A 25,831-nucleotide genomic window follows, 5' to 3' on the forward strand; every position below is an offset into this window, starting at 1 on the left:
GTACTTTATTAATCCCAAAGGGAAATTCAATTTTTGCAACTTATTATTTGGTATATTTAAAACTATCTGCATCTGTAGCTGTATCCTTAGCGGTGTCCTGTCTACTGTGTTTGTTTTGTGTTGTCTATCCAATGTTTTGTATTGTGATATGTCACACAATTTAAAAATAAAAAAAACTATTAGAAAAAAAAAAAAAAAATTCAGCTGCCTACTTGCACTCAATACATGGCTTTCTAATGCCTGTGAGTCTCAAGACAGATTCAAGGAAACTTCATTGATAACTTCAACTTGTTTTGGGAACGGAACAACCTCTTCAGAGGAAAGGGACCCCACCTAAATAGACATGGACTAAGGCAACTGAAGACAATTTTCTCCAGTCTGAGAAACCAAAAAACTTCCAGCATCCCTCTCTGTCTCCCCTGCAGAGCGAGAGCAAGCCACAGGATGACAAAAATAACACTGCTCCACCTCTCCACCTGTATCCTCACACTCCTCGGACTCTGTAACAACCATTCCCTCCCTTGTCCCACCGCTTAGATTCACAAGCCAGATGCTAGCTAGTAAGGTCTAGGATTAGAATGATCCCACTCATGGGCATTGCCATCACCTATAAAAAGTTGTCTACTAGCAACTTAACAACGTTTTGAAGCTGAACAATTGCTTCAGTTACTTTAAGTCAGGTATTCCGCCCCATCGCTGCACTGAGACTGCACTCATGAAGGTAATAAATAACATTCGCCTGAACACTGACTCAGGCAAAGTCTGTTTTAGTGCTGCTGGATTTAAGTGCTGCTTTTGACACAGTGGACCACATTATTTTGTGACAAAAACTAGAAAACTGGGTCGGACTCTGGAACTGTTCTTAAATGGTTCAAGTCATATCTTCATGAAAGGAAGTACTTTGTCTCAATTGGTAACTATAAGTCAGAGCAGATGGACATGACGTGGGGTCCCAGACGGAGCGATTTTGGGACCCCTCTTGTTTAATCTCTGTATGCTTCCATTAGGCCAGATCATACAATATAATAACGTAGCTGACCATAATTATGCAGATGACACGCAAATGTACCACTTTCATCAGGCGATTACGGACCTGTTGAAAGCCTGTGTCACTTTATTGAGCAAATAAATGATTGACTGCCTCAAAATCTGTCTTTGGGCCTCAGAAAGACAGACAGAGTCAGCTCTCACCGCAAATCCCTCTGTGTTATAACTAAGAGTCTCACAAGAAGCCTTGGTGTTATCCTGGACTCATATTTAAATTTCCACAGCCCCATCAAATCCGTAATGTCATCTGCCTACTACCATTTCAAAAACATTGCTAGAGTCAGAGGCAGAATGTCAAAGCAAGACCTTGAAAGGCTCACCCAAGCTTTTATTCCTAGTAGATTAGGTTAGCTAGGAAACATGATCGCATTACTCCAGTTCTAAAATCCTTAGACTGCCTACCTGTCATTCAGAGAATGCTGCTTGTGTATAAATCACTCTGTGGTTCTGCCCAAATATATCTCTGACAAGCATCTAACATATGAACCTTCTAGGACCCTGAGGACATTTGGGGCTGGCCTACTGACCGTCCCAAGAGTCAGAACAAAACATGGTGAAGCAGCATTGTTTTATCATGCAGCACAAACCTGGAATTTCCTTCCAGATGATGTTAGACAAGCCCTGACTCTGACCACTTTTGAGTCAAAGCTAAAAACATTCCTTTTTTAACCCTGCCTACTCCGCCCTGTAATGACTGCAACCTTATTTTTTACACTCAATCTTACTAATGACGAAAACTCTGTCTGTGGGTGTGTCTGTTCCACATTTTTCTCCTCACTGACGTGGTCAATCCATGTGAAATTTGGCACGGTGGTAGAGGGTAATGGGAGGATGCGAATGAAGCGATACTACATCTTTTTTTTTTGTGTGTGTGTGTGTTTGTTTGAATGGGGATATGTATGTCTGATCATAAAATGTAAAATAAAAAATATTTTAATCCAAAATATTACATCAATTGGCCAAAGGGGGGCGCTATAGCAACCGACTGAAATAGCACACTTTGAATAGGCATATCTCATGCCCTGTATGTCGTAGAGACATGAAACTTTGCACAGAGATGCCTCTCCTCATGAGGAACAAATTTACCTCAAGAACCCATAACTTCCGGTCATACAAATTTTCCGCCATTTTGAATTTTTTAAAAAACACTTAAAATCGATCTCTTCCTACGAAGTTTGACCGATCTGCATGAAACTCGGTGAACATAATCGAGGGACCAATATCTAAAGTTATCTCTTGGCAAAAGTTGGAAAACTTACTAAACCTGAGCTTCTATAAGGCAATGAATATTGCAGAGGGCGTGGCTCATCACATAAAGGTATAACATCTCAAGGGTTTCACCCATCACCACGCAACTTTGTAGGCATATGACCACACATAATCTGAGGGACCCCTCCATTTTTAACCCAGTCAAACAAAATGGGGGTGCTAGAGAATAATTTCTTATCTAGGCCTAACCACCATATCGATTTTTACTAAACGTGGTAGATATGTAGAACAGGACGTCTCAAGGTGACTGGGGAAATTTAACTCTAATTGGCAACTGGGTGGCGCTATAACAGAAAAATGCTTAAAAATGGCTAAAATGCGACTGATCGCTATGGCTCCCCCTGTGGCCGAATGTTTGGATTTTTTTTTTCTAATTTTTGGTATGACTATTCGAAAAATTGTCGAATACTTGCCACGATTTTCGAATAGTGTTGTTGCTTGTGTTGCCCATCCCTACTTTCAACGTGCTACCTCAACTACTAATGTACAGTTTTAGCCCACTAACTATCCCACTATTGGCAATGGTACTACTGGACTTTAAATAAAACAATTGTACTATCAAATTCACAAAAACTCTGTCCGAATACATTGCTCCTCTTAATGGGTTCAGTTGACTATTTAATCTGCAATTTCCTATGACCTGTATCCCAAACACATGCCATGTGAAACTGTATGTGGGCAACTGTGTACTCAATGGGTATGGACTAGTTTTAAATAACCTTTTTATCTTTACACCTCTTGTCTGCACTTTCGCTATTTTTAATGGTGATTTCTTTTTTAAATTTTTAACATTAGTAATTAATTTTACCTTTTACATTTTTTCTCTTTTTTTCTATTTCTTTCTCTATTTCATTGCTTTGTAAAGCACTTTGGATTACCCTTGTGTGTGAAATGTGCTATACAAATAAAGCTGCCTTGCCTTGCCTTTAAGTGGTTACATTTCATTACAGTTCAGTCATAATATTTATATGTGGACAGCACCACTATCATTGTTCTCATCCATAATGATGATGAGCAGAGACAGCTGGTATAAATGGGCTATCAGGGCTACGCCCTGCCTATCTTTTACAATAAAGACGAGAAAATTATTAAATTAAAGAAAATATTAAAATATTAGTTACTGAACCTTAGAACTGAACCTATAGCAGCAACAGCACTAAAATAGTCACAAAAACACAGAATTTATCTAAATGGGCTGATTTTTTACAGCCAATACTCCTAGTATCAGCTTCCAATCATTGCTGTCACAGCGTGAGTGACAGTTGTCGTGACAAGCCCCCTTAATTTACGTAGTGGGAGAGTGAGCGTTGAGTCTTGCAAATTGCGTTAGCATCATGCTGAACGAGGTGGATTATTTTAAATGCTGTCCATCGAGCGGGACCTCATCCAAAAATCATCAGACTTAAATGACTTGGTGATTAACCTGTTCGCATCCCAGAAAGGCCATCGATGTGAGCTTCTCTTCAAATAACGTAGGCCCAAACCCTAACCTCTTATTAAAGGAGCATTACTCCTTTCCTTTCTTTACCTTTCCTGTCTGTGTGTACAGTGGAAAATAGTCAGTGTGTGTGAGTGTGCGAGAGAGAGAGAGATTTTGGCATCAGACCATTTTTGTAGTTAGCCTAATTCTCTAGTTTTGTTGTAGTGCATTGTTGCTGTAACCTGGGTTCAAATAAACACAAGAAGTTTGTGCTCTAGAGAAAGGATCAACACTCAGTGAAAAAACTAAGCCCTATGATAAGCTAATATGGCAAGGCTTAACTATACAAACCAATGAGCAGTGATAACTAGCATGTCTTTGGGGTCATCGGGTGGGAACCTCCTTTCACCAGTGTTTCGTCTAGTTGGTCCCACGACACCTCCAGGAGGATAGACAGTGATCTCTAGCGTCCCAGAGACACTCCCCTAATGCCAGGTCTCACTGCTCCCCTCCCTGCACCAACCCAATAACCTCCTTTACCTTACTTACACATGGCTTTCTCAGCCCAAACAGCACTGCCACCTTCAACCAAACCCAGGCTCCGTACATGCGAGCTCTAGGTAGAAGCAGGGCTGATACTACCTTTCCTAGCACATTCACCACACTCTATTTCACATGCTACATAGCATAACTACAATATAAGCTAAAGTGAAAGGAGCTAAATAAACTTACAGGATCAGCAAACACATTCACCTTGCCGCATGGCCTCAAACAAAATGGATTCAGATAGGCCACTCCCACACTTAAATAACCTTCCTCTTCCTGGATTTCCTCCTGAGAGGAAGTGGATCTCTCCACCTGATCTCAAGGAGTTATGTGCCCTGTTTAGTAGTTCCCCCTGCTGGCCCCCAACTGACATTATTTCTTCTCTTATAGATAAACTGGCTACATTTAATTGCTTCATCTGACATTTCCCTCACTGTCTTCCTCAAACTCTGTCCCCGCACTCCGAGTTCCCCAGGAGCGAGACAGCTGATCTTGCTATGAATCCCCTACACCCAACTTCCACTGGACAAATCCTAGTCTTCCATCCTCGCTGCTCAGCTTCTGCTCCTAAGTCTGCATATCTAAGCTTTTTTCTTTCATAGGCTTCTTCCACTGAGTCTTCCCAAAGAACTGTCAGCTCAATGAAATAAACTATCCGTTGACTCACTGACCACAACACTAAGTCAGGCCTCTGCCTGGTACAAACTATTTCCTGGGGAACAACAAGCTTTCCCCCTAAATCTACTTGCATTTCCCAATCACAAGCACCTTCTAGGCGGCCACACCCTTGCCTCCTCACTAACTTATCTCTTCTGTGTTTCTCTCCCTCACGGACAAACTGAATTACTAAACTCCTATCCTTAACACATTCTGAATTCACCTGTCTTCGTTTCCCTTCGATGCCTGCAGCTAAACATTTCAACACCTGGTTATGTCGCCATGTTTATCAGCCTTGTGACAAGCTAACTTTACAGCCTGACAAAATATGCTTTAAGGTTGCGGTACGTGAACACAATGGGCATGATGGGTCCTCATTTACCCACAGTTTTAGGTTCTGGGGGGGTTGGTAACACATCGTATGTAGCCCCTACCAGGAATTTAAAACGATTCTCCTCCATACTCCACAGGTCCCTCCAACTAAGCTTCCTCTTCTCTACACTTTCCCAATTCAACCACTGTCCCTGTTCAGCCTGGGCCACTACCTTTGCACCCCTTAGCATCTCTTCCTGTCTACGTATCTGTTCTACAACCAGCTTTCTTTTATCTTTGAGACCTGCTTTATTCCATACCGGTTTGCCTGAGCCAAGCCCCAGGCCTCCCCGGCCAAACTGAACATTACCTACAATCTCTGCATGCCTAAGAGCTGCCTCTGCTGGTACTGTATCTCGGTGTGATGTTACTGTTACTGCAGCTGAACTATTGATCAGTATAGGCCACAGGCCTAATGCGTTAGCCCTCCCACCCAATTTCACCACGAGCTGCTACTGATGATGAGACTCCTTCCTGACAAAAGATGAATTGATATTGCTGCGGATTTCAGGGGTAGGACAAACATTAGGTAGGACAAAACAGTGGGACAAAACGCTGCCTTGCCTCGCCACAGACAGCCATGTTCTTAATCATAAAACTTCCATATTACTTTGTTGTCGCTTACGTTAGTAAGAATATAAATCACTATGGCAAACTGCAAGGCATTATAGCATATGGTAGTCCTAATTTGGCAGATTTTTACCTAACTGACAAGCCATGTCACTAAGTCCAGCCAGAATAATAATTAGACCCATTAAGAATGGATCTGGTTTTAACTGCAGTCTGGTCAGTGTTAACCGGTCAGACATGCCCTGCTTATTTATGCATCAAGATGTAACGTTAGCTATTTTGGACCAAACAGGGGCTCAAGATGCAGATGACTGACAGAGCGATGATCTATTTCGAGACCAAAAACAAGAAAAACAAAAGCGTATATTTAGATTTAAAAAAGCCAGCTGACATCATGTAATGTGTGTTTTATGATCTGGTGGAAGGGTTTTTCATTCAAGATATGATGTGAAGATGAGATATGATGGGTTATAGTGTGATTTGCCCTGCCCGCCCCATTGACTCCAACAGAACTGACACCAAAGTCTGGCTCCTCAAAGGCTGTCACTAATGTCATGACTTTCCCTCTTAAAGATTTTCCTTGGTTACGACTAGGTAAAGAAGAGCTCACAACAGGCCTCTCTCACAGCAGACATTTTGACTTGTCACAGTAAAACGATGGCTATGTTCTGTTCTGGTGTTACAGTGACCATGACCAAGCATACAAGAGACCAGGAACCTGGGGAAAAAGCAGCTAAATGAAATTCAGAAATCATAAATTTCATGATTCACACCTGTACTTTTCTAATTGTAACAAGTCAAAATGTCCTCCGTGAAAATTGCCTATGGTTGCACTGGTGTTGTCCAGATTTTCAAAATAAAAATCCCCAGATCAGTGGCGCCCAACCCTGCTCCTGGAAAGCTACTGCGCTGCATTACTTAGATCTCTCCCTAATCTACCAATTATAATGATCTGCTCATTATGAAGCCCTTGAGGCTTGCCAGTAATCCAGGTATGTGAAAATTATGCTCACTTGTTCATACAAACTGTGGAGGTGAACAGTTAAGGATGAATTTGGTGACCTATGAAGGAACTCACAGTATCTGAAAACATAGGTCTAACCTAAGTCTGTTCGAGATGGCATATTTGGTGCCCCCTTAAGTGTTTGTCCCAAACAGTATCTTCCTTGGTACACTGCTGCACCAGTGCATTCTTAGTTGGGGGGATTTACTCCATTCCTCCTACTTTCTTTGTGAACAACTTAAGATGAGCTTGATCAATGATGAGTTGGCTGCTGGTGCGATCACAGGATTGTGACACACGCCACAGGGCTTGACGCTAACTTTTTTCCCAAGGAGGTGCTCCTAAGTTGAAAAAGTAAGGAGCGCACAAAGAACTTTAGGGGCACAATGTAAATTGATCAAATAATGTGTTTTCCATAATAAACGTGATGCAAATAGACATTTACAAGCAAAATTATTTAATGAATTTGTATACAAAATGTACAGAAAGGTAAAATCATCAAGTTTTGAAAAAGTATTGCAATTTAATTTTGTCTTTAATGTTATTATCTTATTATCTTTGCAATATGATTATCTTATATAATATTATTACTATCCTAAAACATTCTCCAGGTCCTCTGAAACTCTGCAGGACTCACAGAGTTTTTGCGGCGCCCACCGCGGGGTAAGGCGCAGAGGACAGTATTTGGGGGAGTACAGGCTCGTTCAGGAGCTACAGCTCCATGGTGACCGCTTTCGGGTCTACTTCAGGCTCTTCTCTGCTATTGGACGCGTGGCGCCGAGGTGTCGTCACAGCGTGTTGCTGTGAAATTAAAAAAAAATTCAATTCGAGCGCAGGCTGGCGGTGCGCTCTTGCGCCGCGGTAGCAGATACACAATGAATGGGTTCGTCGGCGGGGTCTGCGCTTTGCGCGCTCTGTGTGAAAAGGGCTTTATTTCCACCCTGCCCAGCAGCGGTACTGTGGCGAACAGTCCCGTGGCTAACGGTCCCTAAAGGCCTCTACACATGATCAGCTGTCAAACCGCTTTGCGCTGGCTGTCCCATTGTTTGTCTATGGAGAGGGCAGCAACGCCTGACAAAGCGGCACTGCTAGCCTTGGCGTCGCGCACAATATTTATTGTGCCGACAGTGGCTTCAAAAACCGCCCATAACCGTGTCACACGGGGAAGAGGGAAGAGGGAAGAGGGAAGGCGGCAGGAGTTCCTCCAACATTTGCGGTTGAATTATCATATTTTTTTATTGACAAAAATATAGGCTGCTTCGGCTGATTTTTTATGCGCACATGTGCCCCTAAATATTTTTTACAGTTCGCACACACCTATTTTTAGTCGCAAATGCGAGTGAAACGCTCGCACTGTCGAGCCCTGCGCCACAATGGAATTGGCCTTCTTTGGAATGCTTGTTGGAGCCTTTACCATAGCCATGGAGGGCCTCTGTTGGCTCATCATCCCCATTCCAGGTGTCCCATGCTGTCTTCTTTTCCCCCACTGCAAATACAGATAATGTGTCACACCTAGTGAAGGCGTGGAACACAGAAGGACCTTGGATTGCCAAAGACTTGGCAATTTTGTCAGGTATGTCTGAATGTCCAGGTCTGACATGTGCAATGGCTAGGACCACAAGACCTGTGTCCAGCATGAGCTTTTGAAATCCTTGTATGGCACCATCCACCACATGGAGTATTGTCTCTGTATCTGTCTCTTCATGCCTACAAGGTGAACTCATCAGTTTCTTGGGGATGAGATGATAGACCACTAGGTGCTAAAGTGGAAATGACCCACGATTTGGGACTGGAAAGAACTTCAGATACATACCTGCCTGTGAGACTGCCAAGTCTTTGGCAATCCAAGGTCCTTACTAGGGATGACTTCATGTACAAAAATCTCTAAATATTTCGAGTGGGTAATTTTTTCACTGCTGGGTGGTGCTATTGCATTATACCAGTAAAGCCCCAATTATCCAAATACCAACCGAATGGGCCATTTAACCAACGCGCCGTTTTAATAGAACTGAGCACGTAGGCTACTGACCTGTTGCCAAACCCGGTCTCACACCATTTCTTGTCATATTCACAGTTGTTACCGGTCAGCCCTTCGCTTTAAGATGGTGGCATGTGGGTGTGATGTAGGAGATGTTGTGGGAAGTAAAGCGGTGTATAGAGTGTACGGACGGAAATGCACCTTGAAAATAGGACTGTTCATGCTACGGGTCGTTGCAGTCTGTTTACAGTGTTTAGATAGGCTCCAGTTACAGCATAGTCTCTGTGAGAAGGCCCTGCGTTATGTCATGTTATGTTTTCCTGCTGTAGAGGAGAAATAAATGTGCTTCTGCACGGATGTCAGTTCTGCATCCTCATTCTTCAAGCAGAGTTGGTCCGGACTCCTAGAGCTAGTTACCAGCAACGAGCCATATTGTAAAGATAATCTACAGGAAACCAGTGTCTCCCAACTACGGTTCGGAGCACCAGACTCGAGAAGGTAACACAGACTATCACAGTTAGTCAACAATTAGTATCAACCCCCTCCCTCCTAAAAAAAAAAACATTTTTCATGTACTAATTTTTCATAAACGTTTATGATCTCAAGTGTACACGGACTCACCCCTAGTCCTTACTGTGTTCCATGCCTTCACTGACAGTGGTACAGTATCTTCATTGCAACCAGGGGAAAGGAGACAGCATCCAAGGCTCCAAAAAGCATTCCAAAGGAGGTAATTTCCATAGTGACACGCTTCAAAATCCTGCTCTGTGATCTCACCAGAAGCCAACTTGACATCGATCGAACTCATCTTGAGTTGTTCACAAAGAAAGGAGGAGGAATGGAGCAAATCCTCCAAACTAAGAATGTATTGGTGCAGAACCTCAAAGGAGTATACCAAGGAGGACATGGTAACAGACAAGCACTTGAGATGGCACCAAATATGCCATCTCCAGCAGACTAAGGTTGAATGGACCCAGGCAAAGGGAGAGCATGTAAATGCAAAAAAAAGCATCCATGAAGTTCACAGCTTTGCATCAATGTGGAGGAGACTGTAAAGCCTAGACTTTTGGAGAGTGTCGCTCGACCGAAACTAAAGAGCAGCCTAACGTTTTCAAATTTTGCTTTGGTGAAAGGTTTCAGCTGTCTCCATGGTAACCAGAGACCCCCTGTATTCTTTATGGTCTAAAGAACTATTTCATCTATATGATTTTTTCTGTCACATTTAGTGAGAACTCTCAATATTATGACCTGACCTTATATTCATTAGCTGAGCAGCTTTCAGTCTGTGAGCAGCAGATATACCTCACTCACTACAGTGCGCTGGTAAATAAAATTAATGAATCAATAAATACTAAATAAATACTATTGATTTCTACTCGTGCAGCTGACAAAAAAAAAATTGGTTCAGTAAATGTCTGTTGTCAGTCAACTTAGTGAAGGCAGTTTGTCTGGTCACTGTCTTCTCAGTTCCAGGAGAGCTAAGGAGCTGAGACACCAGACAAAGACACTGAATGTAAGTCAAAGTCCGTTTGGATTTAAAACTATTTTTTCCATAATGATGACAGTAATACTAACAACCCCATTGTGCAACAAAATATGATGATATCTGCAACATAATAAAATTCTCCATGTGCGCAACATGACAAAAAGTGTTGAGTGTCAAAACGTTATGTTCTTTAAAGACAATTCACTTTTTTCTCTAGTTTATATGGTAAACAACACTTAAGCATCTAACACTAATTGTGCACTCAACAGATATTTCTCTCAAATTTAGGTGGCAAGCACATAATCCGTCCACCAGCTTTATCTTGACATAGACATTCATTACGGTTTAATATGACTAGCACTACAGAAATGCATTTTTTGGTCACAGATACCTAAAAGAATTAGTCAGTATCTGGTGTGGCCACCATTTGCCTCAAGCAATAGGACATATCTCCTTCACAAAAAGTTGATCAAGTTGTTGGTTGTAGCCTATGGAATGTTGGCCCACTCCTATTCAATGGCTGTGCAAAGTTGCTGTTGGCAGGATCGATCCAGAGCATCACAAACATGCTCAATGGGTGACATATCTGGTGAGTGTCCAGGCCATGCAAGAACTGGGATGTTTTCAGCCTCCAGAAAATCCTTATAAGATTCATCTGTGGTAAGAAGACTTCCCCAAAGTGCCAGATGCCATCCAAGGTGGGCAGTTGCCCTGTCAAGTCAGTTACAACAACAAACTGCTGTTAAGTCAAGACCTAGTGAGGACGACAAGCATGCAGATGAACTTCCCTGCATCAATTTCTGCAGAAGTTCTTTGGTTATGCAAACCAATTGTTGCATCAGCTGGAAGGTCCTGGGCTGGTGTGGTTACACGTTGTCTATGGATGTGTGGCTGGTTGGATGTGCTGCCTAATTCACAGAAACTACATCAGAGACGTTGAACGGTCAGTTCACAAGTAACAGCTCTGGTGGACATCCCTGTGGTCAGCATGCCAATGACCTGCCCCCTTAAAACCTTCGGCATCTGTTGGTTGATTAAACTGCACATTTTAGAGTGGGCTTTTTGACAATCTCAAGGCACACCTATGTAGTTATCATGCTGTATGAGTATCTTGATATGCCACACCTGTCAGGTGGATGGATGATCTTGGAAAAGGAGAAATGCTCACTAACAGGATTTTAACAAATTTGTGTCCAAAATTTCAGAGAACTGAGTATAAAGAAATCTTACATCTTTAACTTAAACCTGTGCAAATAAGAGCAAAACAGTTGTGTTGCAACAAAGTGTTCCATTCAATCAGTTACTTTCAACAATTGACGGTATTACAGTTTAGCTTCCACCTTTTCTAGCAATGTACTTAAAGGACAACTTAGGTATTTTTCAACCTGGGCTCTATTTCCCCATGTGTATGTGTGCACATGATTCATAGGTACCACTCGTTCTAAAATTGGTTCAGTATTGAGCCGCGAAACGAGCTTAAACGGTAATGGGGGCAAATGCGTCCCGTATAAAAGTGCTTTTTTTCACCACTGACTGGTTCAGATCACCAGTGTTATCTCTGTAGATAGCATATTGTAGCGGCCCTGGGGCAGCGGTGAGTGTGAATGAGTGGAGTCAGCTGTCAGTCAGTGTAGGAGCAGAGAGGCGGAAGGTGTCCCCGCTCGGTATTGTAAATGAGTATGTGTGTGTGAAGTGTGTGTTTTTTCGCCACTGACCGGTTCAGATCGCCAGTGTTATCTCTGTAAATAGCATGCTAACTTAGCCTCTCCCTTACCTCTGGGCAGTGTGATGTCACGAGCTTTGCTCCACTGTGTCTGTAGCTCTCTCTACTCGTGGGACAGCCATTTTCTTGAGGAAGAGGTGTTTCGGGATTGGATGTCTTCTCTTCTTCGGCTGGCAGTAGTCATCTTGGGAGAAGTGAGCACTGCAGACCTGATGGTCTGCAAGGCGCAGTGTCTGGAGAGCAATGTTAGCATCCATTTGTAGGACAACTAGCCACAACTTCAGCATCTCGCCGTCCGACAAAGGCAGCCTGTGAAAGCTGTGTGTTCTTGCGTTCGGGGGAAAAAGGCCCGTTTATTTGAGCACTCCAAAAACTTCGGTAACACTCCAGAAGGTAGCACGTAAAAGACTCCGTCCTCTGACTCTTCTAGCGTAACACATACTTCACACACACATACTCATTTACATTACCAAGCGGGGACGCCTTCCGCCTTTCTGACCGACAGCTGACTCCACTCATTCACCCTCACCACTGCCCCAGGGCCGCTACAATATGCTATTTACAGAGATAGCACTGGCGATCTGAACCGGTCAGTGGCGAAAAAAAAAACACTTTTATACGGGACACATTTGCCCCCATTGCCGCTTTAGCTCGTTTTGCGGCTCAATACTGAACCAATTTTAGAAAGAGTGGTACCCGTGAATCATACGCACACATACACATGGGGAACTAGAGCCCAGAATGAAAAATACCGAAGCTGTCCTTTAAGCTCTTAGTTTCTTCAAGGAAATGTAGTTCTTATTCCAGTTTTACACTTATCTTCCAGGTTTATCGGCAGCACAGTCAATGCATTCAAGCTCTATATCTTTCAGGCAATTTGTTTCATATTTCTGCATTCTCAGCAGGAAATGCATTTTCTAATTCACATCTGTAGTCCCTTGACAGGTCAAAACAAAAAACTGCACAATAAGAAACAGTACACAGAAAAACAACATGACGTGATACAAAAAAATAGAACACACAACACATGCAATACAATGCAGGCAGGGTGTTCAACCTTGTGGCTTTTACAGAAAAAAAAGAAAAACCATTCAATTGGAAAATGTTTCCTGTTGAGCATCACTCATCAAAAGTGTTGAGTGCCCAACCATAAATTAGGATTAAAGAAAACGGTAACAAATAAGACAACAAGAAAGACGTTAGCTGTTGAGGTTATCCAAGCCTCCACTCCAACAAACTCTTCATTAACCCACTTATTTTGCTTGCTAAACAAAAAAAGCTGTTCCGCTAATGAGATATATTTCGAAGTCTTGACGAATAGAGTTTGATCTCTCACATGTTTTGCTTACTGTATTCCACAATATTGGATTCTAGTCTATTCTGGGTCCTACTTACTGTTGTCCTAGTTCTGCATCTACCCAACGCCTTGACTACCGGCACCTCCTACCCTTGCACCTAGCCGTTAGCACAGCTCAAGCTAGCCAACGTGCTACATCCATGGTCTGTGACAACACAATGCTCACAAAAGCAAACAAACAGATCACAGACCTTAAGGAAGACATCTGCCAACTCTCTCAGGAACTGCAAGATAAACAGGCCATGCTGTCCTCCTGCCTGGACCTGGAGGTCTGAACAGTCCTTGCACATTGTCTCCCTCAAAGCAGCCCTACAGGACACCACCCCATGGGATACCTCCATCTGTCCACGGCCTTCCTCCTCCTCCACACCCAGCCTCCAGACATCCTGAGCAGAAGTTGTGATCCGCGACAGAAAGAGACTCCAGGATGCGACTGCCTCTCCTCCTCGCCTGAGCCTCTCCAACCGCTTCGAGGCGCTAGCAGACAACCCAGATCTTTGCCTGGTGCTGGCAGGCCCTGCCGCTTGCTCTCTGCACACGGCTGCTGGTGGTTGTGCAACGCCTGGCTCTGGAAAGGCCGCTGGCCCCTCTCCACTTGCGGACACTGGTGCTTCGCCCACGGGCTCAGGTGGCTCCACGTCTGGGGTAGCTGGTCCTACACCTGCGGCTGATGGTGCACCGTCTTCCTGCTCCAGCTGCCCTGCCTCTGGGATCATCGTGGCTGGCTCCACACTGGCAGCGTCCCCGCGGCTCGCCGCCCCGGCACCCATGGGTGACATGGAGCCCTCCTCCCTGCCAGCACCCGCTGATGCCCAGAGTGGCTCTGCTGTGGTCCCGGATCGCCAGCTCTCCTCCCGGACCAGCACACGGCCCGGACGCTGGCTAGCCACCATCCAACCCGGCAAAAACCCTTCCTCGCCCACTCTTCCCTCCAACCACCCTGATCATCGGAGACTCCATCACAAGGAATATCCGCTTCTTCAATGCCACCACCTGTTGTTTCCCCAGAGCCACAGTCCCAGTAATCCTGGGAAAACTCCCTGGGCTGCTGCAGTCACTCCCATCCTTCATTACCCCCATCGTGGTGCAGGTGGGGACCAACGACCTGGCTTGGGGTGCCTCTGAGCTGACCAAAAGTGCTTTCACCTCCCTCCTGGACTTCCTACGCACTTGTGGAAAGTCCGTTTTTATCTCTGGTCCCATTCCCCACACTTGTTCGCAGGGATGTGTGCTTCTCCAAACTACTCCTGTTGAACACCTGGTTCAAGCCTGCCTGCTACGCTCGAGGCTTCAACTTCGCGGACAATTTTAATCTTCTCTGGAACCCTCCCTCTTTCTTCAAACACGATGGCATTCAACCTACCACCCTGGGAAGCCACACGCTGGCAGCCAATATTAAGCATGCTGTACATCACACGATGACTATTTACATCACATGCCCCCCCACCGACACTCTTCCTCACCCCGTGCCAACAGCAGCACAGAGCACAGCCCCGCTCCTCAGCGCCCCCGTCCGACCCTATCAATCATTAACCCTCCCACCTGAGACATTCCCCACACAGTCCATCATAAAGCACAGACCACCCTGCCCTTACTGCACTAAGACTGTGAATAACAAAAACTTATGCCCCATCTTCTTCATTCCTGCCACCCCCTGTCTTATTCAAACCCAACAACACCTGAAACTGGCTCTATTCAAGACCTGCTCACTGACCAACAAAAGTGCCATCCTGCATGAATTCATCACTGACAATAAACTGGACTTCCTCTGCCTCACCGAAACCTGGCACAAACCTCTGGATTACTTCTCATTAAACCAGACCACACTCACTGACTACACCTATACTGACAAACCCCGCCCAGATGGACGGGCTGGTGGCGTTACTGCCATCTACAGGAAATGCTTAAAATGTCCACAATCTCCATACCTCCTGCTCAGTCCTTCCAAATTCCTCACCCAGCTATCTGCCGTATCCCCCTCAATTCTCCTGCTGGGGGACCAGTCCCACCCTCCACCAACTCTCCAATACCAACCTCCACATCTCGGATCACCTGGCCATAACTGTGGACTTCAAGACCCCCCTCCCTCCCCCAAAACTCAAACGCAATATATCGCTCAGAAATATCAAGTCCATCTCCCCCTCAGCTTTCTCTGACTCACTGGCAAATACTCTGTCGACATCCACCACCCCACTGCCCCCAAACCCCTCTGACCTGGTCACCCACTACAACAACACACTGTCCCTCTGCCTCGACAGACTGGCTCCCTTAAAAGCCAAAACTGTCTCATTCACTCACTCATCTCCCTGGTACACTTCTGAACTCCGTCACATGAAAACCCTTAAGCGCCAGCTTGAAAGACTTTACAAGAAAACCAGTCTCACAGTCCATCTCCATGCCTATACAGACCACCTTTCAAACTACAAAGACGCCCTCACTGCCGCATGGTCCAACTGCTACTCACAACTCATTCACTCTGGCTCCAATAACCCCAAGACTCTCTTTTCCACCGTCAATGAACTCCTCAAACCCTGCAACAACACCCTCTCCTCCATCACAACAGACAAATGCAACTCCTTCCTGGCATTTTTTCAATCAAAGATCGAAACCATCCCAAAAGCGCTGTTTAAATAAAATGTATTATTATTTGTTTTGTTAATAATAATGATAACAATAATAATAATAATAATAATAATAATAACAATAATTATTATTATTAACAAAACAATCAAACATGTTTTTGAAATGTACTGCTCAAAAATTAAGGGAGCACTTAAACCACAATGAACGAATTATGAAAGTTGAAAATCTTTACTGATGTACATTGTATAATTTGCTCTGAACAAAATGACGTAACAACGGTCAATGGAAATCAAAATCAATCCACTGAGGGTTGGATTTAAAATAAAATATCACAAGCTGATCCATCTTGTGTGAATTTTATCATGGCAACTCATAATGTGACTCAGTTGTGTGTATGGCCCCCATGTGCCTGTATGCACTCTCAACAACGTCTGGGAATGCTCCCGTTGAGTCACTGGATGATGTCCTGAGGGATCTCCCAGTGAGATCAGTGAGCTCCTGGACAGTCTATGGTGGTACTTGGTGGCAACAGATGCACCAATACGTAATGTCCCACAGGTGTCAACTGGATTTAGGTCGGGGGAACTAGAGGGTCACCCAATGGCATCAATGCCTTCGTCATCCAGGAACTGCCACACACTCTGGCCACATGAGGCTGGGCTTTGTCCTGCACCAGGAGGAACCCAGGGCCCAGTGCACCAGTGTAAGGTCTGACTGTTGCTCAGAGGATTTCATCCTAGTACCTAACAGCAGTCAAGGTACCATTGGCTTTAACATGGAGGTCTGTGCAACCCTCCGAGGATATGCCTCACCAGACCATCACTGATCCACTGCCAGATTGGTCACGCTGGATGATGTTACAGGCAGCATAACGTTGACCACAGAATCTCCAGACTCTACTCCTGTCACATGTGGTCAGTGTGAACCTGCTCTCATCTTGAAGAGAATGGGGCAGAGTCCTGTACTGGGTTGGGTACCTGTGGGTACCCGACCCAGACCTAACAGCTGATTTGCGGGTGGTTTTTAAAAAACATTTTTTCCCGGGTTCGGATCTGGGTGGAAAAAATAATATGCGGGTTGGATCGTGGGTTTTAGATAAACACATCAGTCATTAGTTCGGTAAACTACAGATAACTATCTTGGGCATTATTTACTCTCTGAGGATCGCCTCCACTATTTCGCAATGGTCATTGGTTCAGCTGTTTACACGCGTTTCACCATCTAATAACACAATTTGTGATTGGATGACAGAATCAACATGGCTGCCACCGTCTAACAAGCGCCGCTTCCAAAGAAGAAAATAATTATTTAGGTATTTGAGAAATAAGTGGCTAAAACGTACAACTATCACTTTATGTTTCTGAAGTGTTTCCCTGATGGATTACTTCTCTCCTCGATGGATTCTAAAAACACGTGATGGCTCGTAACTGCTGAACGTCGCTCCGGACAGAAAGTAAGTCTTTTATTACACATGTAAAGTTCCTTTACATAGATTAAAAGTTTAAAAGCATTAAACGTAATAAACGAGTGCTTTTACACTCATATGGGAGAAGAACACAGAGGGCTGATGATGGAGCTGAAGTCAGGTTTTTATTGCGAGAGCTGCTTCATTCAGGTCGTTGTTTACTTTCTGGCACCTTAACTGTGGCGATATGCTGTTGAATATTCAGCCAATATGACCCAAAATGATTACTTTAAATCCGGGTTACGGGTCGGGCTGCGGGCCGTGTTTCAATGGGTCAGACCAGGTTGCGGTACTAATTGGCCTGATGCGCGGGTTTGCGGTTCGGGTGCGGGTTTGTACGTCACCGGGTCGGGTCGGGGCGGATCTTGAAAACTGGACCCGTGCAGGACTCTGGAATGGGGTGCCAATGGTAGACCTGCCAATTCTGGTGTTCGCTGGTGAATGTCAATCGAGCTGCACGGTGCTGAGCTGTGAGCACAGGTCCCACTAGAGGATGTCGGGCCCTCATGCCACCCTCATGGAGTCCTTTTCTGACAGTTTGGGCAGAAACATGCACACCAGTAGCCTGCTGGAGGTCATTTTGTAGGGCTCTGGCAGTGCTCCCCCTATTCCTCATTGCACAAAGGAGCAGATACCGGTCCTGCTGCTGGGTTGATGCCCTTCTATGACCCTGTCCAGCTCTCCTCATGTAACGACCGGTCTCCTGGTATCTCCTCCATGCTCTTGAGACTGTGCTGGGAGGCACAGCAAACTTTCTTGCGACCACATATATGGATGTCCTATTCTGGAGGAGCTGGACTGCCTTTGCATTCTGATTGGGCTGCAGGTACCACTTCATGCAACCAGTAGTGACAAGGACACTAGCAACTGTCAGTGGCCACCACCTGCAAATCCATTCCTTTCTGGGGGGTTGTCTTGCTTTTGCCTCTCCATTGCAACTGATGTCACTTTCATTTGCACCAAAGCAGGTGATATTGATTTACAATCACTTGTGCTTCCTAAATGGACAGACTGATATGCCTGAAGTTTAACTGACTTGGTGTTATAGTGGGATGATTATGTGCTCCCTTACTTTCTTGAGCAGTGTATTTAAAATGAGTGACTATGTCAATGCTTTGACCTTTGATGAGAATATCAACATTAGGAGGTTGTACCATGGTTTTAAAAAAAACAAAAAACAACAAGAACCAACCAAACAAAACACAGCAAAAACATACCCTTTCTTCTGTTAACATTTAGACTTACACATAATTGGTCAAGCTGATGTGTGATCCTTTCCAACCAAGTGGTAAACTACAGGGCTGAAAAATAAAGCCAACACACAAGTGCCAAAAATTGACCCATCCACAACTAACTCACCCATTTAAATGTCATTAAGGCTAAAAGTTACACATAATTAAGGGCAGGCCACTCTGACTCCAAGGCACCACCAAAGTGTGTGTGTCCAATCCACCCTTGCTCCTCCACAGCTGGAGCCTCTCATCCAAATTTGGTCACTTTTGGTTCCAAAACACCAAGATGGCGACGGCCAAATGCTTAACTCAAGTCTTAAAAACAAGAGTTCATAAACCACTAGGTGACTTTATGGTAGCTACATCCTCAATTTTACACAGTCTGTGTTTCCAAGGCAACTGTTAGCTTGGCAACAGCTAACTCAGCTGGTTTTGCTTGTGTGTGTATACATACAAGTGTCATGGCATACATCTGCAATTCTACACCATGACACTGTTGAGTCAGGTCATTGATAAATAATCTAAACACAAGGGGACCTGGTGAAAAGTGAAAAGTTCATATATTAAAACTTTTTGACTGACTGGATCGAATGCTTTGCACGGATCTAAAAAATACTTGACTTGTTTTGTGAGGTCACAGTGACCTCGGCCCTGGACCACTACATTCTTATCATCAGCTCATGCTTGAGTCCAAGTGGTTTGTGCCAAATTGGAAGAAATTCCCTCAAGATGTTTGAGATATCGCCTCCTGAGATATACCGAGATAACACATCCCTAAGATATCATGAATAGAATGGACAGACAAGCGTAAAACATAATGTCTCCAGCCTCAGCGGTTGTCTGTGCAGAAGCTTAAGAAAAACCAATCAAATGATCAAGATGTCAAATAAGCAATGTCTTGATATGCCAACACGACCCTGAGAAGAGATCTAATCAGAGAACATAACTGAAAACAGTGGTGTAGGGTGACTATTGGGGTTATGATGGTACACAGAAGTCACCGTTTGGTTCATACTCAGGTTTGGTGAGCTCAGTGCAGTGGGAAAAAAAGCAAATGCAGTGGGATATATTAATATATTTTTTTTTAACAAAAAATATTGTAGACTCGGGTCCGTTTCTGGTTTTGCTGGTCTGGTCAGATGTTCGAGCTTAAACCAGTTTGATTTTAAGAATTAGCTGAACTGGCCTTTGTCATTGTGGCACAGTCTGGCCAATTAACATTGAGCAGCAACCTGTGCCAACAGCGCCACAGCCCTAAATCCAACTCATGTTGCATTAGTAATAAGCAATATGACAGTGAGATTAACTTGCTATGTTTATAAACTGACTTATGGAGCCACGAGGGTCTACCAGGCTGTGTGCAATTTTCTACCACGCCCAGGCCTTTGTTGACGACATGCAAGAGACCAAATTTCAGTAGAGGTGGGAGAGCAGCACATATTGTTTGTTTACTTGAAAGTTTGTGTGTTTTTTGGGGGGATGGCGTGAGGAGATATGATCCTTAAGAGGACTAAAACTGTGCCAATATGAAAATATTTTGGATATGAAGCAAACAAAAGATGTTTACCAACTGGCTGCAAGCGCCATTTTGAGATGAACTTTATTTGGATGCAGTATTTTAATTTATTTCTATTGCTCGCTTTGAAAGGACTGTAATTCACGCTGAACAGTTGATTCAATAAGTTGAAATAAGGAACTATCTATATGGTTCATATTTCACAACAAAAACCTAAATGAGGTTGCAGCTGGCTGGGGAGAGCATAGGGGAGCTGAAAGCTTAGAACCAACTTGTGACCTGGGGGGTATTCCAGAAAGCGGGTTTAGTGAAAACTGAGTAACCTAACCTGCTCGCTGGCAGGTTTTCTGTAAGAAACCCTGAGTTCACCCTGTCTCCTCCCTACTGCCGAACCTGAAGCAAGCTGTCAGAAAGACATGGGTTGTTTGTATGTAGGAAATAAGATCGATATCGAGGCAGAATTAATTCGCAATGCCTTACGCCTTAGATCTGCCGTCATTCCCCAATAAATATGTTTGAACGGTACCGTTTTTCATTAGACTCAATCATTTACCTCAACAACATTCTCCGACCACACATACCAAACAAATCTGACACATTGCAGACGTGCGCTCTCAGAGCAAATGTTGTGCATCGCACTACATTTTTTTTTTGCAAACGGTAGCTTTTTATATGATATTGGTGATGTTTTGTGGGCCTCTGCCTTCTTTCTGTTGGCTGAGTAGAACTCAAATGTTACTAAGCAGGATATTAGTCAAGAGGACATAAAAGCTGCAACAGTATTTTTTTGGGGGGGGGGGGGTGTTTAAATTACTAGTGACCTACAGTACATAATGAAATAGCCACTGAATGATAGATTATTTAAGCTACTTTGTTTAATAAATCAAATATGAATAAAACTAAAGAAAGGTACAATCATGGCTAAAATATGCCTTATCTGTTTAAATGATGTTTTCATTTTTCATTTTAAGCTGCTTCCAAATGCGTTTTCCCCTGTGAGATTGCACCTACATGAAAATCAAATTTTATTCAAAATCACTCCACCACTCTTCTACCTGTATGCTACGATTTATATTAAGTGTGGTTAAATGTTAAACTAATGGACTAGTGCATTCAAACTTACGCGTTGACTCGGGCAGCAGTTTTCTCCCATGCCGCCTCTCTCTCCTTGGCAGCTTTAACAGTGTTACTTTTTTTTTTTTTATGGAATATATGCTCATATTCGCTGTAGGCATTCATGAACACCTCCAATTCCACAGGTGTAAAATAAGTTCATTGCTTTTTCTCTCCAGTTGTCATGGTGAATCGAGGTATCGGGGTTCCATGACAGCTAAATAGGTTAATATACCATTCAAATGCATAATAGTCATCATAATTTTCTTTTTATCTTGACAAATTAACCTAGATAAATTTAATAATGTTAGTTTTGATATAGTTAAGGCTGTGGCACTGTGTGACTCCTCTCTGCAGAGCATACTGCATGCTTCTATTTCAAACACCTTTTTCTTCGATTTACAGAATAATTGTAAGATTATTCTATGAATTTGTATAAAAATGTAAACATTACCCCTTTTTTCCATTTATTAACATTATGGTACAATGTTGCTTTAAAGTAATGGACCCCCTCAAAAATTGATGTATTTAAAAAAAAAAATAAATAAAAAAAAAATGAAAACGGTAATTCTATTTAACAAGAAACCACATTTTTTTTACCAACTTGCATCATACTATGTACCATAGAGGTGTAAATATGTGTCAAAATACAAATCCAAATTAAATATTGTGGTACTGCAGAGATGTCTAGGGCTACAGATGGTATTTTACAGACTTAAGAAAAAATCTCTTTTGGTGCAGACTATCACAATAAATAAATAAAAATCTTAAAAAAGGACATGTTTTTTTTAGTAAAAAAAAAAAAAAGAGAGAATAATGATGCAAAAATGTAACTCCTCTCCTGCTCCGTCCTCTTGTCCAAATGTGTTCACTTCTGGCTCCAAAAATCCTAGATGGCGAGTGCCAAAATGTCAAACCTGAGGCTTCAAAGCAGGAGTCCACAAACCAATGGTCACATCACGGTAGCTACATCCACATCTTACACAGTCGATGATAGGCTGTGCAGAAATTGAAATGACAACCAAGCTACAGCAAATTGTAGTTAATGTTCTGACAGTTATACTCCTTGTCCTGGCTTGGCATGTCTTGGTTTGGGCCATCATCCCAGTGCGGTGGGGATTTGCAACTCCATTAAAACAGGGCTACCCACTGGTAGGTGGTCTGGAAGGTGCGTATTTAACTGATGATGACTTGTCTTGAGTGACGTTTAAAAGCAGTGGGCTGATCCATGGCTAAAGTTCCTGTTATTTTTACTGCACATGTTTTTCCATCACCAAACATGACAGGTGAAAGACGTTTACCCATTGGAGGTGAGCTGTTTGCAGAGGTGCAGTAAGACAGCTCTTCATCTAACATCTCACTGCGGTTGTTTCTACTTTTACTTTCCTCCCTGCAGTATTATTACACTCTTCCTTATTGAAGAAAAATAGCTGACAAAATTACGCTAATTCAGTGATTAACACATTTCATTTCCTATTAGATTCTTCTCAATAAAAGTCCCCCCATATTTTGTTACAAAAAATGTTATTGTGAAGCAGCAAAATAAGGAAATGCTGAGTTTTCAAGCAGCAGCTTCACACAACTTCTAATATGACTGATAGCAGACATGAAACAGTAAAACAAAGCAGATATCGATAGATATAGAAACGCAAATCAGCACGTGCCATGCCGTGCCGATTTGCGTTTCTATATCTATCGATATCTGCTTTGTTTTGCATGGCACGACTAAGCGCGGCCAAGAGTAGAGTGGAAAAGGCCAATTAGCTTAACCACACAAAGGGGTCATTCTCAAAATACGGTGAAAAACATGTCCCTGCATTTTCCAGACACACAAATGCTTGAAAATTTAAAAAAAATCATCCACATTAAACCAAAATTATGTAATTCAATACCATTTTAAATGATGATAATTTCAGTTTATATATTTGCAGTTTTATTTTTTTATTTAAATTTTAATTTCCTTTGTAGCTAAAAAAAACACTTGTCCCACTGCCATGATTCAACGGTATTGGACGGTGTAAAAATATTTCCTCTTTTTTGTTTAAAAAAATAATAATTGGTCAATTATGGACAAACACTGCTCTTAATATATGAATAAAATTAAAACTAAATTGGCTATTTAATAATAAAAATATTTTTTAAAAGAATATCTGTCCCTTGATTGGGTGTCATTGGTGTTACTGGTATCACAGACCCTTATTTTGAAAGGTCAAGAATATGTAAGAGGTCAGGTCAAGGTCAGAAAGAAGAAGAAGAAGAAGAGCCATTTAAGTCAATGCATGGTGAGTGTCTCTTTACTGAGTAAAAGTAAGATATTTTCAGTTAAAGTTTTGTTTTTCGACGTGGTTCTTTTTGTTGTGTCATTGGTGTTACTTTGATTTGTGCTAGAGTGAAATATTTTTATGGAAAAAAACAGGTTAATTAGTGTAATTTACAGATTTTAAAATGCTGACTCATGCCACATTTGAGCTAGCTTAGACACCATTTTGTGCAATTAGCCTGTTATAGATGTTTGTCATTGGTGTTACTGTCATTGGTGTTACCGCCCTTGCCTGTAACACCAATGACTATAGGCCTGTGTTTTATCATCATTTAGCATGTTTTATCTCAACTAAAACATATAAATATGCCCTCTCCTCCCTATTAAAGGGACAATGAATGTTCACCAAGTGATTTCCACCACACCTGGAACAGTCAAATACAGGGACATCAGTTGCTTTTGTCAGCTAGCAAAAGGAGTGTGGGACTGTCCCTGTTATGAGCTTCAAGAAGCTACCTTTATGATGGAGAACACAGTTGAAAAAAATAATGCCTCAGTGCCGTCCCGACCTGATGTCATTGGAAACCATCACAGTGGTCGGTGGTGTGTACTCAGTTATGATGAAGACCTCTTTCCTGGGGTAATTTTGGATGTTGAGGAGCACAACATTAAAGTAAAGTGCATGCACAGGAATGGAATTAACAAGTTTTACTGGCCTGGCCCAAGGGAAGATGTTAACTGGTATGATGACAGCCAGATTGTGTGTTTCATTCCTGAACCTCGCCCTGTCAACCGGAGATCTGTTGAGATCGATCCCATGACGTGGAGATATTTAGAAACTCGCATGTAAACATTACAAAAAGAAAACATCAAAAATCAACAACAAGCAAAGATGAATTTACAGCTCTTTCAGAGCTGCAGAGACCAGTGCCTTCTTTTTTGGCCCTTGTTTGTTTGCACTAATAACAGAGATAGATGAAATAGCTCTTGAAGTTTACGTTTTAATGTTATGCCTGTTTACTCCATGTTATGGAATTTTTAATGACTGTTTTAATGGAAGTCTTTAGCTGTTTTAAAGTCATTCAGGCCTATCCTTGCCTGTTTTCTGTTCTTTTTTTTACTGTTATCTTTACCTTCATCAGCTATGAATGAGAACAGTTAGATTTTATTCATACTGAGTTGAAATGCATGAAATTAATTGAAATTGAATTTGAAATTAAATTAATTGTTACACAGTGTTGTACAGTGCCATTTATTGGAATGTTAAATGTAACAATGAATAGAAATTATTTGTCATACAGTATAAAGTCATTGGTGTTACATTTGCGTCAGTGGTGTTACTACAAGGAAATTTGAAGATCATATAACATTAGACATCATTTAAGATATTATTATTACTTATGTCAGTGCAATTTAACTTTTATCCAAATATATTATTATTTGACTTCATCCATGGTAAATTTCAGTAATTTTATCAGCATATTTTGTCTTTTATCAAAAGTACACATATAGTCAAATAAAACATTATCACTGAAATTGAGTAATAATGTTAAATATTTCAAAATTAATTCCAAAAATTACTGTTTTATTTCATGGAGTTTGTTCAACAGTTTCCAGATGTTGTGATATGTGCCTTTTGATTCATTTTATTGCATTCATGAATCTTGTAATTATAACCGAAAGTGTGGTAACACCAATGACAGAAAACTAAGTACGCCTTATAAAAAACATAAAAAATTTTAAAAAAGACAAATGTTCTAGTTGTCCATTACAGTTGTTAACATGGTCAACATGCTAATAAATACTTCCCATTAAATTACATTGTGAAAACTGAATTAATTTTTTTTACTTTTTTGACTTGGAAAATCACCGTATTTTGATAATGACCCACAGACTGTCCGAAATCATTCACCCACTACTCCCTACTCACTTAATAGTGAGTAGTGAGTGATTTCCTGCACAGCCAGTCATCGTGTGTATGGTGAGATTGGAGATACCCAGCTGAAACCAACTGGTAACAGAGGAGAAAAAAAAATCTAGCTGCAGCAAACAAAGACGAGGAGAGGCCATGGTAACTTCTGCACATGGCTTCAGTCAACTCTCTCTGTCGACTGAATCATTCTTATTAAACAAGCCAACGCCCGGATCTTGTCTCGTTTATGAACGTAAACGTCACCGACAACAAATGCATAACGTTATACGGACGAAATAGGCTAACAAGACAACACAAGTTA

At 42.4% G+C, this 25,831-nt stretch overlaps 1 protein-coding gene across 2 annotated transcripts in view; it reads right to left on the reverse strand.

Annotated features, from left to right (window-relative positions):
- The window catches only part of LOC117249646 (uncharacterized), a 40,537-nt gene that overhangs the window by 14,138 nt on the left and 568 nt on the right, over positions 1–25,831 (reverse strand). The window contains exon 1 of one of the 2 annotated variants that reach the window (XM_078165022.1): positions 24,314–24,404. The exons of the other annotated variant lie outside the window; for it this stretch is intronic. The gene's annotated coding sequence lies outside the window, so the exon portion shown is untranslated. Of the gene's footprint in view, positions 1–24,313; positions 24,405–25,831 lie in introns of those variants that run through there. 2 annotated transcript variants of the gene reach the window in all.

Source organism: Epinephelus lanceolatus, chromosome 23 (assembly GCF_041903045.1).
Source record: "Epinephelus lanceolatus isolate andai-2023 chromosome 23, ASM4190304v1, whole genome shotgun sequence".
In the NCBI taxonomy this organism is placed as follows: Eukaryota; Metazoa; Chordata; class Actinopteri; order Perciformes; family Serranidae; genus Epinephelus; species Epinephelus lanceolatus.